Source organism: Stegostoma tigrinum, chromosome 3, assembly GCF_030684315.1.
Source record: "Stegostoma tigrinum isolate sSteTig4 chromosome 3, sSteTig4.hap1, whole genome shotgun sequence".
Classification (NCBI taxonomy): domain Eukaryota; kingdom Metazoa; phylum Chordata; class Chondrichthyes; order Orectolobiformes; family Stegostomatidae; genus Stegostoma; species Stegostoma tigrinum.
Window position 1 is genome coordinate 10,997,280 of NC_081356.1, and position 21,219 is coordinate 11,018,498.

At 44.7% G+C, this 21,219-nt stretch overlaps 1 protein-coding gene across 4 annotated transcripts in view; it reads left to right on the forward strand.

The window, feature by feature from the left end:
• Positions 1-4,577: 4,577 nt before the first annotated feature.
• tmod1 (tropomodulin 1) overlaps positions 4,578-21,219 on the forward strand; it is an 89,498-nt gene continuing 72,856 nt past the window's right edge. Inside the window, exon 1 of one of the 4 annotated variants that reach the window (XM_048527994.2) lies at positions 4,578-5,041. The gene's annotated coding sequence lies outside the window, so the exon portion shown is untranslated. The remainder of the gene's footprint in view (positions 5,042-21,219) is intronic. The other 3 variants (XM_048527992.2, XM_048527990.2, XM_048527991.2) reach the window with 3 other exon arrangements.

The window sequence follows — 21,219 nt, forward strand, 5'->3', positions numbered from 1 at the left end:
AATCTAAGTGGGCTGTTAGTGTTAATTGACAAAAAAGAAACATGGGCTAATCCAATCACAATAAAGCCGCAACATTGTTTCCAAAAAGAAAAGAGTTCAGTCAGTTTAGCACTCCTGTTCCTAGAATTAATTTGGTTCTTTCCCTGTCTATATCCCATCTACTAACAAGAACCTCTTCAGTTCCTTAATGAAATCCATCCTTGTTCTATTACTTGTGATAGCAATTAGTTTCCATAAATGTACCACCTTTTATATCTTGAGAATCTTGCGGATACTCACTAAAACCATTTTGTATCTCTGATTAATTATTGCCCATCATGTTATCCCTCATAATACATAAAATGTTTTTCCAATGTTGTGGCAATACGGCAACCTCATGGCAGACATGGTTTGAACTTGCGATTTTTAACATTTTGACATCCCACATCATTGAAATCCACTAGTTATTTGGGGTTAGGAATCTCCTCTTTGCCTCCTACTCATCTTAGTACATTTACAATTACTCTCTGCTATGGACTCTCATGGAAAAATGCCATTTAATCCCCCAACTTCTGCTGGTCATAGGCTTGGCAAGACTAGTTTTTGTGCATGTTCCTTTTAGATGAACATAGCTCTTTACCCTTAACTTGTTGGAAAACTGGCTCATTGTGAAATCAATGAATGCCAACTCAAACACATTCCAGCAACTGATAGCTCAGTTCCAAGTCACTTCACCAGGCATGCATGCTATTGGCTGGGAATTGAACACTAGGGGGCTGCTTTAGACTGGGACTTTTTCTGGTAAGGTAATACTGACGAAAGGCAAATATTCAGGGGAAGGGCTTGTATTCACGGGACATATTCATGGTGTAGTTCTGGGCAGGACGATGTTCAGAAACTGAGGCAGTGTTTGGGTGGTGTTGAAGGGAAAGGAGTTCAGGGTGTGGGGGTATGTTTGGGGGTGTGTATGTTATGATGGTGCAGTTCGTGATGGAGATGTTTGGAGGAAGATTGATGTTCAGGAGAGGGGAAGTATTCAGGGATTTCTGGGGTGTTCAGGTAAGGTCATTCAAAATATGAGGCAGAAAGACATGTTGGGAAGTGAGCTATCTCCAGTCAAGGATGTTCAAGGGCCACGTTCAGGGATGCCTTGAAATTGCATCTTTCATTAACTGCTGTGCTATGTCCATTGTGGCCTGTCTGACACCACATTGTCCATGACACTCACTGCTCTCTCCATCACACTTCCTGTTAAACTGTTTAACTGCCCAACTTCGCATCTCAGTCCCTATGTTAGCCAATATTGTAAACAATTCTTTCTGAGTCTTGATCCTCTCTTGAAATCTGCTGTCAACAAACCCTCATTAAAACAAAACTGCCAACTCATGCTTCCTATCCAAGCTTGCATCTCCTTTTGCTCCCAAAAGTCTTTGAACATTCTTTCAAATTTGTGCCTGCCTCTCCTACAACTCCATGTTTCAATATTTGTCATGGTAGAAGTGGTTCTTCTCAAAGTCACAAATGACATCCTATGGGATTGTAACAAAGGCCAACAATCTTATCTTGGCCTTTTCAACCTGCCCACAGCCTTTGGGAAAGTTAATCCCACCGTTGACCAACAGTTCTCCAGCACTCCTGTAGTGTCACCCAGCTGGGTGAAACTGACAATATCTGATTCCATGGTTGCCTCTTTCTGGTCTACCAGCTGACTCTTGTTGATGCCAGAAAAAAACATCATTTTTCACTGGATACCGGGAACCCAACCCTCCTTCCACTGACCCCTTCACCCGCTTCCAACACAAGTCCTCCTCCTGGACACCACCCCCAGGCCTCCTACCCTCCCTCGACCTCTTCATCTCCAACTGCCGTCGAGACATCAACCGCCTCAACCTCTCCACCCCTCTCACCCACTCCAACCTCTCCCCCACAGAACGGGCAGCCCTCCGCTCCCTCCGCTCCAACCCCAACCTCACCATCAAACCCGCAGACAAGGGTGGCGCAGTGGTAGTATGGCGCACTGACCTCTACATCGCCGAGGCCAGACGCCAACTCTCCGACACCACCTCCTACCGCCTCCTCGATCATGACCCCACACCCGAGCACCAAACCATCATCTCCAACACCATTCACGACCTCATCACCTCAGGGGACCTCCCACCCACAGCCTCCAACCTCATTGTTCCCCAACCCCGCACGGCCCGTTTCTATCTCCTTCCCAAAATCCACAAACCTGCCTGCCCTGGTCGACCCATCGTCTCAGCCTGCTCCTGCCCCACCGAACTCATCTCCACCTATCTGGACTCCATTCTCTCCCCTTTGGTCCAGGAACTCCCCACCTACGTCCGTGACACCACCCACGCCCTCCACCTCCTCCAGGACTTCCAATTCCCTGGCCCCCAACACCTCATATTCACCGTGGACGTCCAGTCCCTGTACACCTGCATTCCGCATGGAGATGGCCTCAAGGCCCTCCGCTTCTTCCTGTCCCGCAGGCCCGACCAGTCCCCCTCCACCGACGCTCTCATCCGCCTAGCTGAACTCGTCCTCACACTCAACAACTTCTCTTTTGACTCCTCCCACTTCCTACAGACCAAGGGGGTGGCCATGGGCACCCGCATGGGCCTCTTTGTAGGTTACGTGGAACAGTCCCTCTTCCGCACCTACACAGGCCCCAAACCCCACCTCTTCCTCCGGTACATTGATGACTGTATCGGCGCCGCCTCTTGCTCCCCAGAGGAGCTCGAACAGTTCATCCACTTCACCAACACCTTCCACCCCAACCTTCAGTTCACCTGGGCCATCTCCAGCACATCCCTCACCTTCCTGGACCTCTCAGTCTCGATCTCAGGCAACCAGCTTGTAACTGATGTCCATTTCAAGCCCACCGACTCCCACAGCTACCTAGAATACACCTCCTCCCACCCACCCTCCTGCAAAAATTCCATCCCCTATTCCCAATTCCTCCGCCTCCGCCGCATCTGCTCCCACGATGAGGCATTCCACTCCCGCACATCCCAGATGTCCAAGTTCTTCAAGGACCGCAACTTTCCCCCCACGGTGATCGAGAACGCCCTTGACCGCGTCTCCCGCATTTCCCGCGACACATCCCTCACACCCCGCCCCCGCCACAACCGCCCTAAGAGGATCCCCCTCGTTCTCACACACCACCCTACCAACCTCCGGATACAACGCATTATCCTCCGACACTTCCGCCATTTACAATCCGACCCCACCACCCAAGACATTTTTCCATCCCCTCCCCTGTCTGCTTTCCGGAGAGACCACTCTCTCCGTGACTCCCTTGTTCGCTCCACACTGCCCTCCAACCCCACCACACCCGGCACCTTCCCCTGCAACCGCAGGAAATGCTACACTTGTCCCCACACCTCCTCCCTCACCCCCATCCCAGGCCCCAAGATGACATTCCACATCAAGCAGAGGTTCACCTGCACATCTGCCAATGTGGTATACTGCATCCACTGTACCCGGTGCGGCTTCCTCTACATTGGGGAAACCAAGCGGAGGCTTGGGGACCGCTTTGCAGAACACCTCCGCTCAGTTCGCAAAAAACAACTGCACCTCCCAGTCGCAAACCATTTCCACTCCCCCTCCCATTCTCTTGATGACATGTCCATCATGGGCCTCCTGCACTGCCACAATGATGCCACCCGAAGGTTGCAGGAACAGCAACTCATATTCCGCCTGGGAACCCTGCAGCCATATGGTATCAATGTGGACTTCACCAGTTTCAAAATCTCCCCTTCCCCTACTGCATCCCTAAACCAGCCCAGTTTGTCCCCTCCCCCCACTGCACCACACAACCAGCCCAGCTCTTCCCCCCCACCCACTGCATCCCAAAACCAGTCCAACCTGTCTCTGCCTCCCTAACCGGTTCTTCCTCTCACCCATCCCTTCCTCCCACCCCAAGCCGCACCCCCCGCTACCTACTAACCTCATCCCACCTCCTTGACCTGTCCGTCTTCCCTGGACTGACCTATCCCCTCCCTACCTCCCCACCTATACTCTCCTCTCCACCTATCTTCTTTTCTCTCCATCTTCGGTCCGCCTCCCCCTCTCTCCCTATTTATTCCAGTTCCCTCACCCCATCCCCCTCTCTGATGAAGGGTCTAGGCCCGAAACGTCAGCTTTTGTGCTCCTGAGATGCTGCTTGGCCTGCTGTGTTCATCCAGCCTCACATTTTATTATCCTGGACATCTACAGATGGCTCAGAAATTGGATGGAGAGTCTGGGCATGAGGAGCTGGACTGTTTAGAAGTTGGGAGAGGTGGTGAGGCGGGGACTGGGGTGGAAGGTTTGGATTGGTGTCCAGCTGAGGGGGCGTGCTACTACCCTGGGGTATACACCGGGGTGGGTTAAATCTGGAAGACTGGGTGGTTTGTCCTTACGGTGAGGCTTGTTTAGGGAGGAGGTATAGAGAAGGGAAGGAGGAGGGGTTTCCAGGAGGGTGGACGTTAGTCTAGTGTGAGGGGCAGAGGGGAGGGCTAGGGTGTATACTTTTTGACTCCGGTGGGGGTGGGGGGGGGGGGTTGGGTAAGAGCCTCTGGTTAGCCCCGATTGGGGTCGTCCAGGAGCTGAAGAGGGAGAAGTTGTTTATCGGCTCTGCTATGGATCTCTCCCCACAGCCTGGAAATTCACCATATCTGGTCAAAACATCCCGCCGGCACTAAAATAGAGTAGCGCCTGGGCAACCCGATCTGAGCCCCGGCTCCGCCACATCCCGGGGCCGAGCCCGGTGCCTGGGAGCTGCTTTAGCCCGGGGTGGGTGGGCGGAAGGCCGCTTCACATCGGCTTTAAAAATAGCCCGTGGAAGGCGGCGTCACGGCGTCACTTTCTTTAAATGGCTAAAACTCGGATACTGTGTATCGGATTGGGACACTTCCCCCAAACAAGCAGCCTGCTTCGGGCTCTCTCTCTCTCTCTCTCTCTCTCTGTGTGTGTGTCCTTGACCCGAGTGAAGGCAGCCTGGTGCTTTCATATTCACTGCTTCAGATTGTTCCGTGACCGGTAAGACACCTAAAACTATTGTGATTTTTGTTAAAAGGTAGGTATATAGACTGTGCTGATTCATTTGTAGAGGGGATAAGGGTAACTCAGCTCCCATTTATCCTTCGAATCCCATTTCCAGGCTTGCAGCTCGCTGAAACTCCTTAGTTTTGTGTGAGAAATGCCCCTGATTTGTCAGAAGGTACAGAAAGCGCGGTGTCTGCGTAAAAAGTCAAAGAGAGAGACTTCAGGGGACTTTAGTCCCTCTGGGGGAAGAGGTGAGACAATATGGGATGAGCCCAGATGCTGAGTAATGAGGGTATCTGGTGTCTGTTCTGAGTTTAGCTGCGTGCAGAACTGCCCCTGAGCTACCATCCCGGCTGGGTTCATTCTTGTGTCAGAAGTTGAGAGCTGCAGAGTGTTAGCAGCGAGTGCTGCATTGAGAGGGGGCTATGGTTTTGGAAGTGCCGTCTCTCGGATGAGACATTAAACATGACCCTGTCCACATGCCTGGATCTGAAGTACACGCCAGCGGGTTATAGCCCAGCAGATTCATTTGAAGCTTTCGGAGCCTGTGTTTTCAACTAAACCTGTTGGACTGCAAACTGGTGTCGTGTGATTTCTGACCTTGTCAAGCCCTGTCGAACAGCGGCACCTCCACATCACGGAGCTATAGTCAGCAGTAGCGTTTCGATAAGCTTCGTAACTCATCCCCACCGCCCAATATTTACCCTTCAATGTCATAGAAACAAATAAGTTTCTGTTTCTGAGATAGTAGGAACTGCAGATGCTGGAGAATCTGAGATAACAAGGTGTAGAGCGGGATGAACACATTTCAGAGAAATTAGGAACTGAAGTGTTCATCCAGCCCTACACCTTGTGTAAGTTTCTGTTTCTGCCGTTCTGCTGGACCGTGATTGTATCACAACTATTAAGTTTGAAAAACCCTTACGTCCTTAAGTTGGTCAAGACGTTAATGTTAATGGCAAATTCTCTCCTTTCATGATCATTTCATCAATGCAGAATCACTGGTGGGACACAGCAAATAGTCTGCACAAATAGTCTTTCTCAATTAATCTGAAATCCGCGTTGATAGCATTAGTCTGTGTTTGCGTGTGTGTCTGCTGGTTTAATTCCACTGGCAACAGAAGGAGGACCAGGGCCTGTTAATGACCTTCGCAAAGTCACCGAATTTATCAATGAACCCAGCGCTACCCTGTAACTATGGTGACTGAAGGTATGGTTTAGTTTTCTGAATCTGAGTTTGTTTGTTTCTAAAAACGGAAAAACGGCGGATGCTGGAAACCAGAAACAGAAATTGCTGGAAAAGCTCAACACGTCTGGCAGTACTCGTGCCGAGAAATCAGATTTAATATTTCGGATCCGGTGACCCTTCCTCAGAATGGTTCTGTTCTGAGTGATGACGGTGGGGCTAAATACCCTTTTAGTCCAATTAAAAACTATTCATTCAGAACTGTGTGCAAAATAGGTATATTTACTGTCCAGGGATAGAAAATGAAGATAATATTAAAATAAGTTTTATTTAATAACCTATTTGATGGTTCTGTTCTGAAGTTGGGCACTGGACCCTAAATGTTAACTATCCTTTCCCTCGACAGTTGCTGCCAGATCCATTGAGTTTTTCCAGCAATTTCTGTTTCTGATGGTTTAATATCTTGACTTTGAAGTCATGTCCCAATTAAACATTCATTAGCATACTGGGCCTTAATGTCATTTTGAGGGAAAATTACCATTCTTGTTTCATAGAATCCCTACAGTGTGGAAACAGGCCATTCAGCCCAACAAGTCCACAGCACCCCTCTGAAGGGCATCCCACCCAGACCCATTGCCCATGCCTACCCCCCCATGACCTAAACATCCCTAGGCCAATCCAACTACCATGCACATCTTTGAACTGTAAGAATGCACAAACTCCACACAGAACAGAGGCTGGAATTGAACCTGGGTCCCTGGCTCTGTGAGGCAGCAATGTTAACCACTGAGCCACTGTGCCACCCTTTTTCCTTAGAATTGATGTATCTCCCTGCTTCAGAAATCCTGAAATACATTTTCACCCCATCAAATTCAAAAGCAGAGCCTGCAGTTTAATTTCTGGTGATGACTACTTTTGGAAGATCTAAATTTAACTAATTAGTCTACATGCAAAAATCACAATTCTTGTACACTTTAATATATCTGAAATACAGTTAAAAATCAATTGCTTTCTCTGTACTTTAAATGCTAGCTCACCCTATCAATGAGGAACAGAACAGTATTGAAACACTGTGACTGGAGTTTGTAAGCCGAGTGTTGCTAAATACACTTTTAGTCCAATTAAACCATTCAATTAGACCTGTGTGCAAAAACATGTAAATTTGGATTCCATATCAGATTAATGACCAGAGGTAGTAAATGAAGATTATGTTAAAATAAACTTCATTTAACAATTTATTGACAAGTCACCAGACAAAGCAATCATGTAGCTTTATCTGGGGAGTTGTCCTCTGATATATAATCTGTTTGGATGTGTTTTCTTTCCCTTTAGCACTTGTAGCTGCTTCTTGAGTTATTTATATATCTATATTCAGTTATTTGTTCTCTGTTGAGCTAATTAGTTGGTAAATTTAACCTTTAGCCATTCTAAACTGCAAATGTGCTTGGGAACTCACAATCTGTGACAAGTCCTACCTGCATCCCACTACTAGGATGCAAATAAGTCCAGGTCATATAAATTTCTTAATATCCTGGTATTTTTGTTTTGCTTTTAAGCAATGTGTATTCAATCTGAGGCCTTTGGATTCATTCCAACTTTTCCCATGAATACTTAACAAGACTCATTGCTGGATCAAGAGATTCTATACATAATGCATTCTTGTTTGTTTATTGATGAGTCCTTTGCGCTCAATCTCCTTTGCTTACTTGGGTCAGGATCATTCATCAATGGCTTTATTGAATTATTCTACTACCTGATTGGCTAGTTAGATTGGAATTTAATTCATCCCTGCTAAAGCCACTAGTAGGTTACATTTTCACACTCTGTTTTCTTGATCTTGCTCAAAAATACACTGAATTAATTCAAGTATTGTTTATTCTTTGTTACTCATAGAACGGTTACAACACAGAAGAGCTACGCACCTTTATGTGTAGTCCTTGAGATATTTCTTTACAAATAAATATCCAACTCCCTTTTCAAGGCTGTAATTGAAGTTGCCTGTTCCAAACTCTCAAGCAATCCATTCCAGATTCTAAATCACTCACAGCATAAAATACCTAATTTTCCTAATTTTTCAGTAGCTTCTTCTTGTTAAATCTGTGTCCTCTGCCTCTGATCCTCTCATTCCAATGGCAACAGTTTCTCACAATCTTTTCTGTGCAAATATCTCATGGTTGTGAACATTTCTGTCAATCCTCCTGGAGTCATAGGGTCATAGAGTTGAATAGCTTGGAAACAGACCCTTTGGTCCAACTTATCCATGCTGACCAGATAACCTAAATTAATCTGGTACCATTTACCAGTATTTGGCCTATATCCCTCTAAACCCTTCCTGTTCATGTACCCATCCAGATACCTTTTAAATGTTGTAATTTTACCAACCTCCACCACTTCCTCTGGTAACTCATTCCATACACACACTATCCTCTGCGTGAAAAAGTTGCCCCTCAGGTCCCTTTCAAATCTTTCTTCTTACCTTAAAAATATGGCCTCTAGTTTTGCACTCGCCCACCCTTGGGAAAATATCTTTGATGTTCACCTTATCCATGCCCCTCATGATTTTATAACCCCCTATAAGGTGACATCCCTCAGCCTCCAAAGCCTCGGGGAAAACAGTCTCAGCCTCTCCCTGTAGCTCAAACCCTCTAACCCTGGCAATATCCTTGTAAATCTTTTCTGCACCCTTTCAAGTTTAATAACATCCTTCCTCTAGCAAGGAGACCAGAATTAAACACAATATTCCAAAAGTGGCCTCACCAATGTCCTTGATTAGTCAGGGATTCAAAAGTTATGGGAAATTCTGGTACTATGTCTTGTAGTCTCAGAGTTTTGATGGCACACCTAACTACATATTAGACGATAATATGGCATGCCTGGCCTTCTCCTCATGGGAAACGAACCATTTTCTCAGGGCCTAGCCTCATTCAAGCAGCAATGTTATCATTTCACTTCCCTGTGTGTTTATTTTTGGTGCCTCTAAGACATATACATCTGTTTTTACCTCTTCTCTTCTGTGCCCTGTTTGTTCTGCCAACATTTCTGACTCTAAGCAACCTTAATATGCTTGATTAATTCATCTTTTTTTTCTGCATTGCTTTACTTGCTTCAAATACTACCTAAGATTTACTACACTTTTTTTAAACTAATTTTTTTCCATTTCAATGTCAACTGCATCAAAGACATTACTCTTGCCCATTCTGTTACCTCATCCAAAAGTTAAGTGTGATTTCATTCACAAGTCTGTATAGGCTTGCCTTAATTAGTCTACATTGTCCCTGTGACTTAGTCATATCTTAAATGATCATTTCTGAAGTTAAATTTACTGGTCTATAGACGCCAAGCTTATTCTTGCATTTTATTTTGAACAAATATGCAATTCTCCACTCCTCTGGCATCACCCCGAAATCTAAGGAGGACTGGAAAATTAAGTCTGTATGATTTCCTTTTCTCCCTTGCTTCTTCAAGTTACTTGTCTATGTTTCATGTATCCTCATGACTTAGCAACTTTAAGTGCATTCAGATTTTTCAGTACCTCTTCGCTAGCAATTTTAGCCTATTCAGCATCTCAATTACCTTCAGTTTTGCTGTGACCTGAGCAGTATTTCTCTCAGTAAAGAGGATGCTAAATATCTATTTAGTACATCAGTGAAGTCTTTAACTCTACGCACAACTCACCATTGTAGTTTCTAATTAGCTTTATTCCTCTTCTTACCAATTTTCATTACCTATATCCCTGTAACTGGCTTTTGGATTCTCCTTTATGTTAGTTGTCAGTCTCTTCTCATACTCTCTAATTATTTCTTTTAATTGTATCTTTACTTTCCCTTTGAACCTATAATATTTAGCCCATATTTTCAATTGAATTATCCACTTGAGATCTCTCGTGCACTTTTTCTGCTTCATCTGACCATCTACCTCTTTCATCAGTCAAGGAGTTCTGCATTATTTTCTCCATCTTTTCCTCTCATGGAAATGTACTTCAACTGTTCTTCTACTACTTCCTCTTCAAAGGAAACTCATTGTTCCATTAGAATTTGGTTTACTAGCCTTTGTTTCCAGTTTCCCTAAGCCAGATCAGTCTATACTACAATCACATTGGTCTTCCCTTCTAGATTTTTCCACGCTATTTCCAAAGCTAACCAAAGATTGAAGAGATTATGGTCACTGTCCTCTAAATATCATTGAAATGACAATTGACTCACTTGACCTATTTTATTCCCCTTAATGCAGTGGAAATTATAACGTGAAAAGTACTGCATCTTTTGGATGGTGCACATTGCAATCACTGTATGTCAGTGGTAGAAGAAATGGTCATTGAACGTGCTCGATGGGGTGCCACTGTTTGATGGTTTTGAGCTTCCTCGGTATTGATGGAGATGCACTCATCCAGGCAACTGGAATGACACTCCTGACTTTCACCTTGTAGATGGACAGGCTTTGACGAATCAGCAAGTCAGTTCTTTGCCACATAATTCACAGCCTCAGTCCTGTTCTTGAAGCCACAGTACTTGTCCCACTAAGTTTCTGGCCAATGATAACCTCCAGGACATTTATAGTGAGGGATTCAGTGATGGTAATGCTATTGAATGTCGAGGCACAATTATTGGATTATGTTTTGTTGGAGACAGCCGTTGCCTGGCACTAATGTGGTGCACTTGCCTTTATCAGCCAATGTCTAGGTATTGCTGCACTCGGATACAGACTGCTGTAGTATCGGAGGAGTTATAAATGGTGATGCATGTTGTTCAATCATCAGCGAACATCCCCACTTCTGATTTTGTGATGGGGAATGTCATTGATGCAGTTGCTGAAGTCAGTCAGTTCTAGGACTTTCCCCTGAGGAATGACTGCAGTGATATTCTGTGGCTGAGATGTTGAGCTCCAACAACCACAACCATCTTACTTTGTGCTGGGTACATTTGTGATCCCACTTTCTTCAGCAGAGTCTTTACAGTACAGCTATCCATTTGACTGTTACAAGAAAATGCAAGATGTTGGACTGAATTTGTGTACAACAAATATTGAATTTCCTTCAGCTATTTTTAATCTATGCTGTGTGGCCTGAATACTATCTTCTCCATTCAAATAATCATGTATTGGTTCCCTAATAACTCCTTTGGAGAATTTTCTTTACAATTGACATTAATTTCATTAATAATAGAGGGTGATGACAGCTTCCATCTGAAGGAGGTTTTGTTAGTTATCTATTTTATCCATCCAGACCTCAATGTGGTTCTTATCACTAATTCCACTTTGGAATGTTTGCCAAAGCTGCTCACTAGTCCAGGATCATTCTTAAATGAAAAGTAACTCCATTTCTTTTCTCTACCATCAGTAATCTTCTCGAATGTCTGTCCCCTTTCGCCACGATTCTCATTTCCAACAGAAAGTGCAGGGAATTGGTGTATGTCTTGGTCGCCAACTGAAGCCAATTTGCTCAGCTGTCCCTGTCAGTTCTCTCCCTCTCCTTAGCTCACACCTTGTACAATACCTCAAAATTGACTGGTTAAATAAACAAAGATGTGAATAATGCATAGGAGGTCCTGGGCTTTATAAATCAAGTGATAAAACCCAGGATGTTTTGCTCAAGCTACCTAAATTACTTCTTTGGCACAAATCACAATATTGTAATGAGTTCTGAACGCCGCATTTTAGGAAGAATTTGGAGATGGTTCAGAAGAGATTTGTTAGGAGTGGCTGCAGGGTTTGGAAGATAAACTTGGAAAGCAGAAGAGCTGAAAGGAGATTTGATTGAGGTTGTGAAATCATGAAGCGTTAAGACAGAATAAATACAGAGAAAATATTTCCAATAGCTAAAGGGTCAAAAACCAAGGCACAGATTTATCATAATTGGCAAATGAACCAGAGTGGGAATGAGAGTTTTCATGTAATGAACAGTTACATAGTTAATTATAATACATTACCTCTGAAGGTGATTGAAAGAAATTCAGTAGATTAAGTTTAATAGGAGCCTTCAAAAGGAATTGGATAAATTCCTGAAGAAGAAAAATAATAAAAGAAACTGGGGAAAGATTAGGGGAGTGAGACTTAACTGCATTATTTTTTAAAGGAGCCAGCATACACTTCATATGCAATGTATCAAAGTAGTTTAAAAAAACTGTTTATCCAGACCAAAACAAAGCTTTATGGAGGGAGAGGTCATCGCTGAGGTACTAAGTGAGTACATTGCACCTGTCTTCACTAAAGACCCTGATACATCAAAGTCACATTAAAGGAGGAAGTATTTTAGAAACTGGATGAGATAAAAATAGATCGAGAAGACATTAAAAAAAGCATGGCACAAAGTACAAAAGACATGCAGTCCGGATTAATCTTAGGCTGCTAAGGGAAGTAAGCAAAGTTGCAGAGGCTTTGCTCTCAATTTTCCAATCCTCCTTAAATATTGGGTTCAATTTGAGGACTGGAGAATTGCAAATGCCACTCTTGCATTCATAAAAAGAGAACAATATAATTAATGGTGGTGGTGGAGAAATTTTGCAGAAAGACTTTTTTTGGGGACTAGATTAATTGGAACCTGGAAAAAACAGGTTGAATAAATGAAAATCATGATGTGGAGATGCTGGTGTTGGACTGGGGTGGCCAAGATTAGAAGTCACATGACATCAGGTGACCTGACAAAGGGACAACACTCTGAGAGCTTGTGATTTCAAATAAACCTGTAGAACTATAATTTGATGTTGTGTGACATCTAAATGAAAATCAGCACAAATTTGGAAGAGTCATGCTGCATTTGTCCAATGTGATGGAGTTCTTAGAAGTAATGGTGAGGGTAGGAAATTGTACATGGATTTTCAGAAAGTGTTAACAAAATACTACATATTAGCCTTGTCAGCTGAATTGAAGCCTGTGGGATTAAAGGGGCAGTTGCTGTTTCCATCGAAGAAGAAAATCTTCCAGAAATACTGGGCAACCAAAGGATTTGTGTGACTGAGGAGCTGCAAGGAATTAGAGATAGTAGGAACTGCAGATGCTGGAGCATTTGAGATAACAAGTGTAGAGCTGGATGATCACAGCAGGCCAAGCAGCATCAGAGGAGCCGGAAGGCTGATGTTTCAGGTACTTGAAAAATCACTGGATTGATAAGTCTCCTGGACCTGAACAGCATCATCCTCAAATGTTAAAGATAGCAAATGGAAGGATAATGGGTGCAGCGTGATTATCTTACATGGCCCTATGGATACTGTAAAGAATCCTCCAGACTGAAGAAAAACAAATTAACTAAGGGAGGATGAGGGTGATTTAAGATTATAAGCATATTAGCTCGATTTGAGTAGTTCGGAAAATGTTGGAATCTATTCTAAGGATGTGATAACTAAACATTTATTTTTGTTTCAAATGGCAAAAATGTGCTGAGTCAACATGAATCAAAAGAAAATCATATTTGGCAACCTTTGAGTTTTTTGATAATGTTAAATGTAGCATAGACAGGAGCGCCAGTGCGTGTGGTCCAATAAGGATTTCAAAAGGCTTTTGATAAGTTAAATAAAATTTGATCACGGGACTTCAAGAAATACTTTAGTCTGATTGGTCTGCTTCTGTAAGGAAGGATATCGTTGCCATAAAGGACAGTCAATAGATGTTCACCAGATTCAATCCCTGGGATGATGGGATTTTCTGAGGAGGAGAATGTGCGGAAACTGGGTCTGGATTTCCTGCAATTCGAAAAAAATAAGAAGGATCACATTGAAACTTCTCAAATTCTTACAGCGTGAATATTGATGTTTCCCTTGGCTGGACACTTTGGAACTCGGGGCACTTCCTCTCAGGGTATGGGGCAAGCCATTTAAGACTGAGATGAGAAAGAATTTATTCACTGACGAAGTGTTGAATCTTTAGAATTTTCTATGCCAAGTAAGAAAATGTCATTATTGGATATGAAGGTAAGGCAGTAAAGATACATGAAGGAGGTGATCAGTCATGAATAAGTTGAATGGTGAGGCAGTCTCGATCAATCCAGTGCATACTCATGTTCCAACGTTCCTACATGTAATTGGCTGAGCGATAGAAGGCAAGGAGTATTCTGAATGGTTGTCTCTAGACAAGAATCCAATGGCTTCCCAGGAATTCTTCCAGGTATTGGAACTATACTCTTTGACGCATATTCATGACCTGGACTTGGGAATACAAATAAAATTTCAAGCTTTGCAAGATTTGTAAAGTTTGCAAATGAAGTAATCAATGATAACAGTAGCAGAGGATGACATAGGCTGGTGAAAGAAGTGTAGCTAATTTCCCTTCATATTACACACCTCACACTCCTCACAATTGTTCTGTTAACCCCAACTTTATCACAAGCTTCCTTTTTAAACTGTTTATCTATAGAACTTAATTCTTTGACGTACCAGCTCTTTTCCTCGTACATTTATTTTGTGCTGTCTGCATCCTGCTAATTGAAGATTTCATCTGGATATTTGCTTTCGCCCTGTTTAGAACATAGACATTACAAGGCAGTACAGGCCCTTCGGCCCTCAATGTTGCGCCGACCTGTGAAACCAACCTGAAGCCCATCTAGCCTATACTATTCCATTATCGTCTTTAACCTAAGACAGATCTCCTTTTTATCTCCTTTCTAGTCAAGAATTCTTATCTTAATTCCTCCATTATCCTATTCTTAAATTTTTATGTTGAGCAAGTGGTCATTTTCTGAATTGTTCTTATTCCTTCAGAACAGTAAATTGACTCAGAAATAGTGGCAACTGCAGATGCTGGAGAATCTGAGATAACAAGGTGTAGAGCTGGATGAACACAGCAGGCCAAGCAGCATCAGAGGAGCAGGAAAGCTGACACTTTGGGCGTAGACCCTTCTTCAGAAATGGGGGAGGGGAAGGAGATTCTGAAATAAATAGATGGGGGAGGGGAGGCGGATGGAAGATGGATAAAGGAGCAGTTAGGTGGAAAGGAGACAGACAGGTAAAAGAGGCGGGGTTAGAGCCAGTAAAGGTGAGTGTAGATGGAAAGTTAGAGTGGGGGTAGGTCTGTCCAGGAAAGACAGGCCAAGGAGGCGGGGTAAGGCTGGTAATTAGGAGGTGGGGGTGGGGCTTGAGGTGGTAGGAGGGGATGAGTCGGAAGAAGGATGGACAGTTAGGGAGGCGGGGACAAGCTGGGCTGGTTTTGGGATATGATCGGGAGAGGGGAGATTTTGAAGCTCATCTCCCAGACCATCCACCACCTCATCACTTCAGGTGACCTCCCACCCACAGCTTCCAACCTCATCGTTCCCCAACCCCGCACTGCCCGCTTCTATCTCCTTCCCAAAATCCACAAACCTGACTGCCCTGGTCGACCCATTGCCTCTGCCTGCTTCGGCCCCACCGAACTTATCTCCACTTATCTCGACTCCATTTTCTCCCACTTGGTCCAGGAACTCCTGACCTAATTCTAGGACACCACCCACGCCCTCCACCTCCCCCAAAACTTCCAATTCCCCAGTCCCCAACACCTCATCTTTACCATTGACATCCAGTCCCTACCCACTGGCATTCTCCATGCAGATGGCCTAAAGGTCCTCCACTTCTTCCTGTCCCACAGGCCCGATCAGATCCCCTCCACTGACACCCTCATCCGCTTAGCTGAACTCATCCTCACCCTTAACACCTTCTCCTTCAAACCCTCCCACTTTCTACAGACAAAGGGGGTGGCCGTGGGTACCCACATGTGCCCAAGCTATGCCTGCCTCTTTGTAGGGTACGTGGAACAATCCGTCTTCAGTAGCTACACTGGCCCTATTCCCCCACCTCTTCCACCATTACACTGATGACTGTATCAGCGCCGCCTCGTGCTCCCATGAGGAGCTTGAACAGTTCATCCACTTCACTAACACCTTCCACCCCAACCTTAAGTTCACCTGGACCATCTCTAACACCTCTCTCTCCTTCCTGGACCTCTCTGTTTCCATTTATGGCTACCACCTGGAAACCGATATCCATTTCAAGCCCACCGACTCCCACAGCTATCTGGAACACACCTCCTCTCACCAACCCTCCTGCAAAAATGCCAGCCCCATTCCCAATTCCTTTGTCTCCACAGCATCTGCTCCCGAGATGAGGCATTCTACTCCCGAACATCGCAGATGTCCTCGTTTTTCAAGGACCGCAATTTTCCCTCCATAGTGGTCAAAAATGCCCTTGAGCATGGCTCTCACATTTCCTGCAGTCATCCCTCACACCCCGTCCCTGTAATAATAACCAAAGCAGAATCCCCCTCATCCTCACGTAGCACCCCATCACCCTCTGGATCCAACGCATCATCCTCCGGCACTTCCGCCACCTGCAATCTGACCCCACAACCAAAGACATTTTTCTCTCCCCACCCTGATATGCTTTCTGGAGGGACCACTCTCTCCGTGACTCCCTTGTCCACTCCACACTCACCTCCAGCCCCAACATGCCCAGCACTTTTCCCTGCAACTGCAGGAAGTGCTACACCTGCCCCTATACCTCCCCCTTCACCCCCATCCCAGGCCCCAAGAAAGCCTGCCACATCAAACAGATGTTCACCTTCACATCTGCTAATGTGGTTTACTGCATCCGCTGTTCCCGATGTGGCCTCCACTATATCGGGGAAACCAAGCGGAGGCTTGGAGACTGCTATATGGAACACCTATGCTCGGTTCATGACAAATGACTGCACCCCCCAGTTGCGATCCATTTCAACTCCACTTCCCATTCCTTGGACGACATGTCCATCCTGGGCCTCCTGCAGTGCCACAATGATGCTACCCGAAGGTTGCAGTAACAGCACCTCATATTCCGCTTGGGAACGCTGCAGCCCAATGGTATCAATGTGAACTTCACGAGCTTCAAAATCTTCCCTTCCCCAACAGCATTCCAAAACCAGCCCAGCTTGGCTCTGCCTCCCTAACCTGTCCTTCCTCCCACCTATCCCCTCCTCCCACCTCAAGCTCCACCCCGACCTCCTACCTACCAGCCTCATCCTGCCCCCTTGGCCTGTACTTCTTCGCTGGACTGACCTATCCCCACCCGAACTCCCCACCTACACTCACCTTTACTGGCTCCATCCCCGCCTCTTTGACCTGTCTGTGTCCTCTCCACCTATCTTCTCCTTTATCCATCTTCCATCCGCCTCCCCCTCCCTATTTATTTCAGAATCCACTTCCCTTCCCCTATTTTTGAAGAAGAGTCTAGGCCCGAAACGTCAGCTTTCTTGCTCCTCTGATGCTGCTTGGCCTGCTGTGTTCATCCAGCTCTACACATAGTAAATTGACTGGCTTCATTTTGCAAACTAAATTGCGTGATGTGGCTTCCTATGTTTGGTTATATAAATAAAGCCTTGCATTTACAAGGCTTTTCATGATCTGAGGATATCACAAAGCACTTTACAGAAAATAAAGTGCTGTAATGTAGAAAATGTGACAATATTGATTTTCCCATTGACTTCGTGGTGGCTAGAGATCCTTGCTGTCGTACTCGATCTATTATTGCCTTGATGACAGGAGCAGTCACTCTCACCAGCCCCGCCTCTGGAATTCGGTTCTTGTGTTCATCTTTGGTCCAAGGCTGTAATGAGGTCAGAAGCTACATGGTGCTGACAGAACCCAAACTGAGGATCAGAGAGCAGGTTATTGCAAAGCAAGTGCTGCTTGGTCGCATTATCAACAACACCTTCCATCATCTTGCTGATTGACCCCACACAGTTAGGGATTAATTGGTCAGGTTGGATTTGTCCTACCCTCTGTGGACAGCACATACGTGGACAATTTTCCACATTGCCGGATAAGTGCCGTTGTTGTCGTGATATTGGAACAGATTATCACCAGTGTTTCCGTAACTTCCCCTTGAGCTTCCTTCGGTATCCTTGGATGCATTTCATCTGATCCAAGCACTTTCTCAATGATGAGTACCAACAGTGAGCGCCACCTCTTTAACAGTTTGAAATCCCAAGTGACTACGATGACAGCCTGGGTAAAATCTGCTTTGTTGGTAAAGAAAGATGCAAAATGCCATTTAATACCTCAGCCTCCATGAGTAAATTGGATCTTAATCACCTTGCTCTTCCTTTTATCTCCCCGTTATTATTTATTATTGAAGACTTTGCAACTTCCCTTTATATTAGGACCATAAACGCCTTTCCACCTATATCCTTGGCTCATTTTCCACTACTTGTCTGTAGCATCTTATGGTGTTCCACGTTTTCATTTAAATACTTCTTAAATGTTGTAATGGTTCCCACTATATCATTGATACCAATGTGGACCATGACTAATGAATGTCTTGCAGCCACGGTAATATCCATGGAAGGCAATATGCTATCCTGGAGACATTTTATTTGTTCATAGGATCTGGCCATCGCTGGCTGGACCCTTGTTTACTGCCCGTCTTAATGCCCTGGCTGTGACATTGTGAAGTAGAAATTGGCTGGGCTGGGTTTGTCCTGCTCTTTGAAAAGGATATGCCTCCACATTAATGGTTAGATGCCTGTGGCTTGGTGAGCAGAACGGTGAATTTTGGATGTCAGGTCTTCAGTACCACTACTGGAATGTTGCCAGGACCCAGAGCCACTGCAACATTCAGTATCTTCCACCGTCCTTGATATCACATAGAATCATAGAGCATACAACACAGAAACAGACCCATCGGTCCAACCAGTCCATGTCGAACATAATCTTGAACTTAACTAGTCTCACTTGCCTGTGCTTGGCCCGTATCCCTCCAAACCTTCCCTATTCATGTATTTATCCAAACATCTTTTAAACATTGTAATTGTACCCACACCCTCCAGTTCCTCAGGAAGGTCATTCCACACGTGGACCACCCTCTGTGTAAAAAAAAATTGATCCCTCATGTCTTTTTTAAATCTTTCTCCTCTCACCTTTAAAATGTGCCCCTAGTCTTGAAATACCCCACCCTAGAGAAAAAACAGTTACCAAACTCAAGTCAGTCAAAGACCAGCTTCTGTGATGCTGGGGAGCTTGTGGGGAGTTCTGGAGGAGTCTGAGGTGGATCGTTCACCTCGCACTTCTGGCTGAAGATTTTTGGAAATGTTTCACCTTTATCTCTTACACTGGTGTGCTGGCCTCCCCCCATTTTTGAGGAGGGAGATATTTGTGGAGCCTTCACCTCCTGTTTAATTATCGACCTATTTGCAACTAAATGAGGTAGGGCTGTCGAGCTTAGATTCCATTGGTTGTGGAATCATGTGGCTGTGTCTCTCAATTGTTGTTCATGCTGCTTGACATGCCAGTAGCCCTGTGTGGTAGCTTCAGTGGGTTGACAGCTTACTTTTAGTTATGCCAGGTGCTGCACTTAGCATGTCCTCCTACACTATTCCCTGAATCAGGATTGATCTCACGTTTGATGGTAATGGTGAAGCAGAGGGGGAGGTATGTTGGACCATGAGATTGTGATTGAATACAATTCTGCTTTTAATGATGGCCAAAACACTCCATGGTTGCCCAGTTTTGAAATGCTAGATAGATATAAAATCTATCCCATTTGGTCCCAAACAACATAATGGAAAGTGTATTCAATGTGAAGACAGGACTTTGTCACCAAAACGCTGTTGGGTGGTTGCGCCAACCAGTACTGTCAACGACAGATGCATCTGTTTCAGGTAGGTGTGATGTTGAGGCCAAGTAGGTTTTTTCTATCTTGTCGATTCCCTTGCCATTTGCTGCATACACAGTCTGGCAGTTATGTCCTTTTGGATTTGGCCAACTCAGTCTGTCATTGAACCACACCTGATGATGACCAATGCAATTCCCCTTCCTGAATCCATTCGATGTCCTTGAAACCCTCAGCACTTCTTCCAAGTGATGTTCAACATGGAGAAATGATGATTCATTGGTAGGTGGTCGAGTGTGGTAGATGGTGATCAGCAGGAGGTTCCCTTCCCTATGTTTGACCTGATGCCAAGTGATTTTATGGGGTCCAAGATCAATGCTGAGGTGTCCACCCTCCCAGTACCTACCTCAACATTCCCCTCAAGAATTTTATTTGCTTCAATTAGATCATCTCACCTTCAACATGTACATTTTAGGGAATAAAGTCTTGGCGATTGAATCTGTCCTCGCAAGAGAAACCTCTCAATCTCGAGATTGATCATTGCACTCCCTGAAGGCAAATTTCTCCTTTCTTTGGGCAAGAGACCAAAGTGTGGACAGTAGCCTGGCCATGGCCTTATTTTCTCTTACACACCAACACATTAATATACCAACTGGCTTCCAAATTGCTTGCTTCACCTGCATGTTAACTTTCTGTTATTCATCTACAAGGACACCCAGATCCGTCAGATACCAATATTTCACATTATGTCAGGATATTTTAAAAAATACTGCTTTTCTATTTTTCATACCAAATTGGATCGTGTTACATGTCACTGCATTATTTTCTTCCTACCACGTTCTTGCTGATTCATTCAGCTTCTGCCCTCATTGCTTTTTCCTCACTGCTTAGTTTCCCAGTTATAGTTTTGTACGATTGGTATCAGTGGATACATTCCATTCAGTTCCGACAGCTAAGTCATTAGTCTAGAGTGCAAGGAGCTGACCCTCAAGAACTGAAGCTGCGGTATGCTAATAGTTAGTGGCCTACAACCCAAAATGACCCATTTATACCCAATCTCTGTTTCTTGACCATTACCCTATCCAAGATAATATGTAATATCAAATTCCATGAGTCCTAGTTTCTTGGCACCTCATCAGTTTTGTGAAAACCCAAATATGCTATATCCCTAGTTCTCTGCGATCTGGTCAACTGATTTCAACCTCAGACAATTTGTCAGTCTTGATTTTTCTTTCATAAAGACGGTCAGATTTTCAGTCAGCCAGCCCTTTTGCCTGGACGCCTCTGGCACGGATTGGTGCACATTTGAAATAATCCCTTTTGACGCCTCATTGTTAGTGACACTCTCCTTAGGTAAGGTTAAGTAAACAGTGGAAGTTTTCCCTGTCAGGGTAACTGCAGTAGACTAGCTATGTTAACTGCTACGCTAACCTTTAAAGAACATAAGTAGGTCATGTACCTCTGCGTCATGAAAAGGATTGA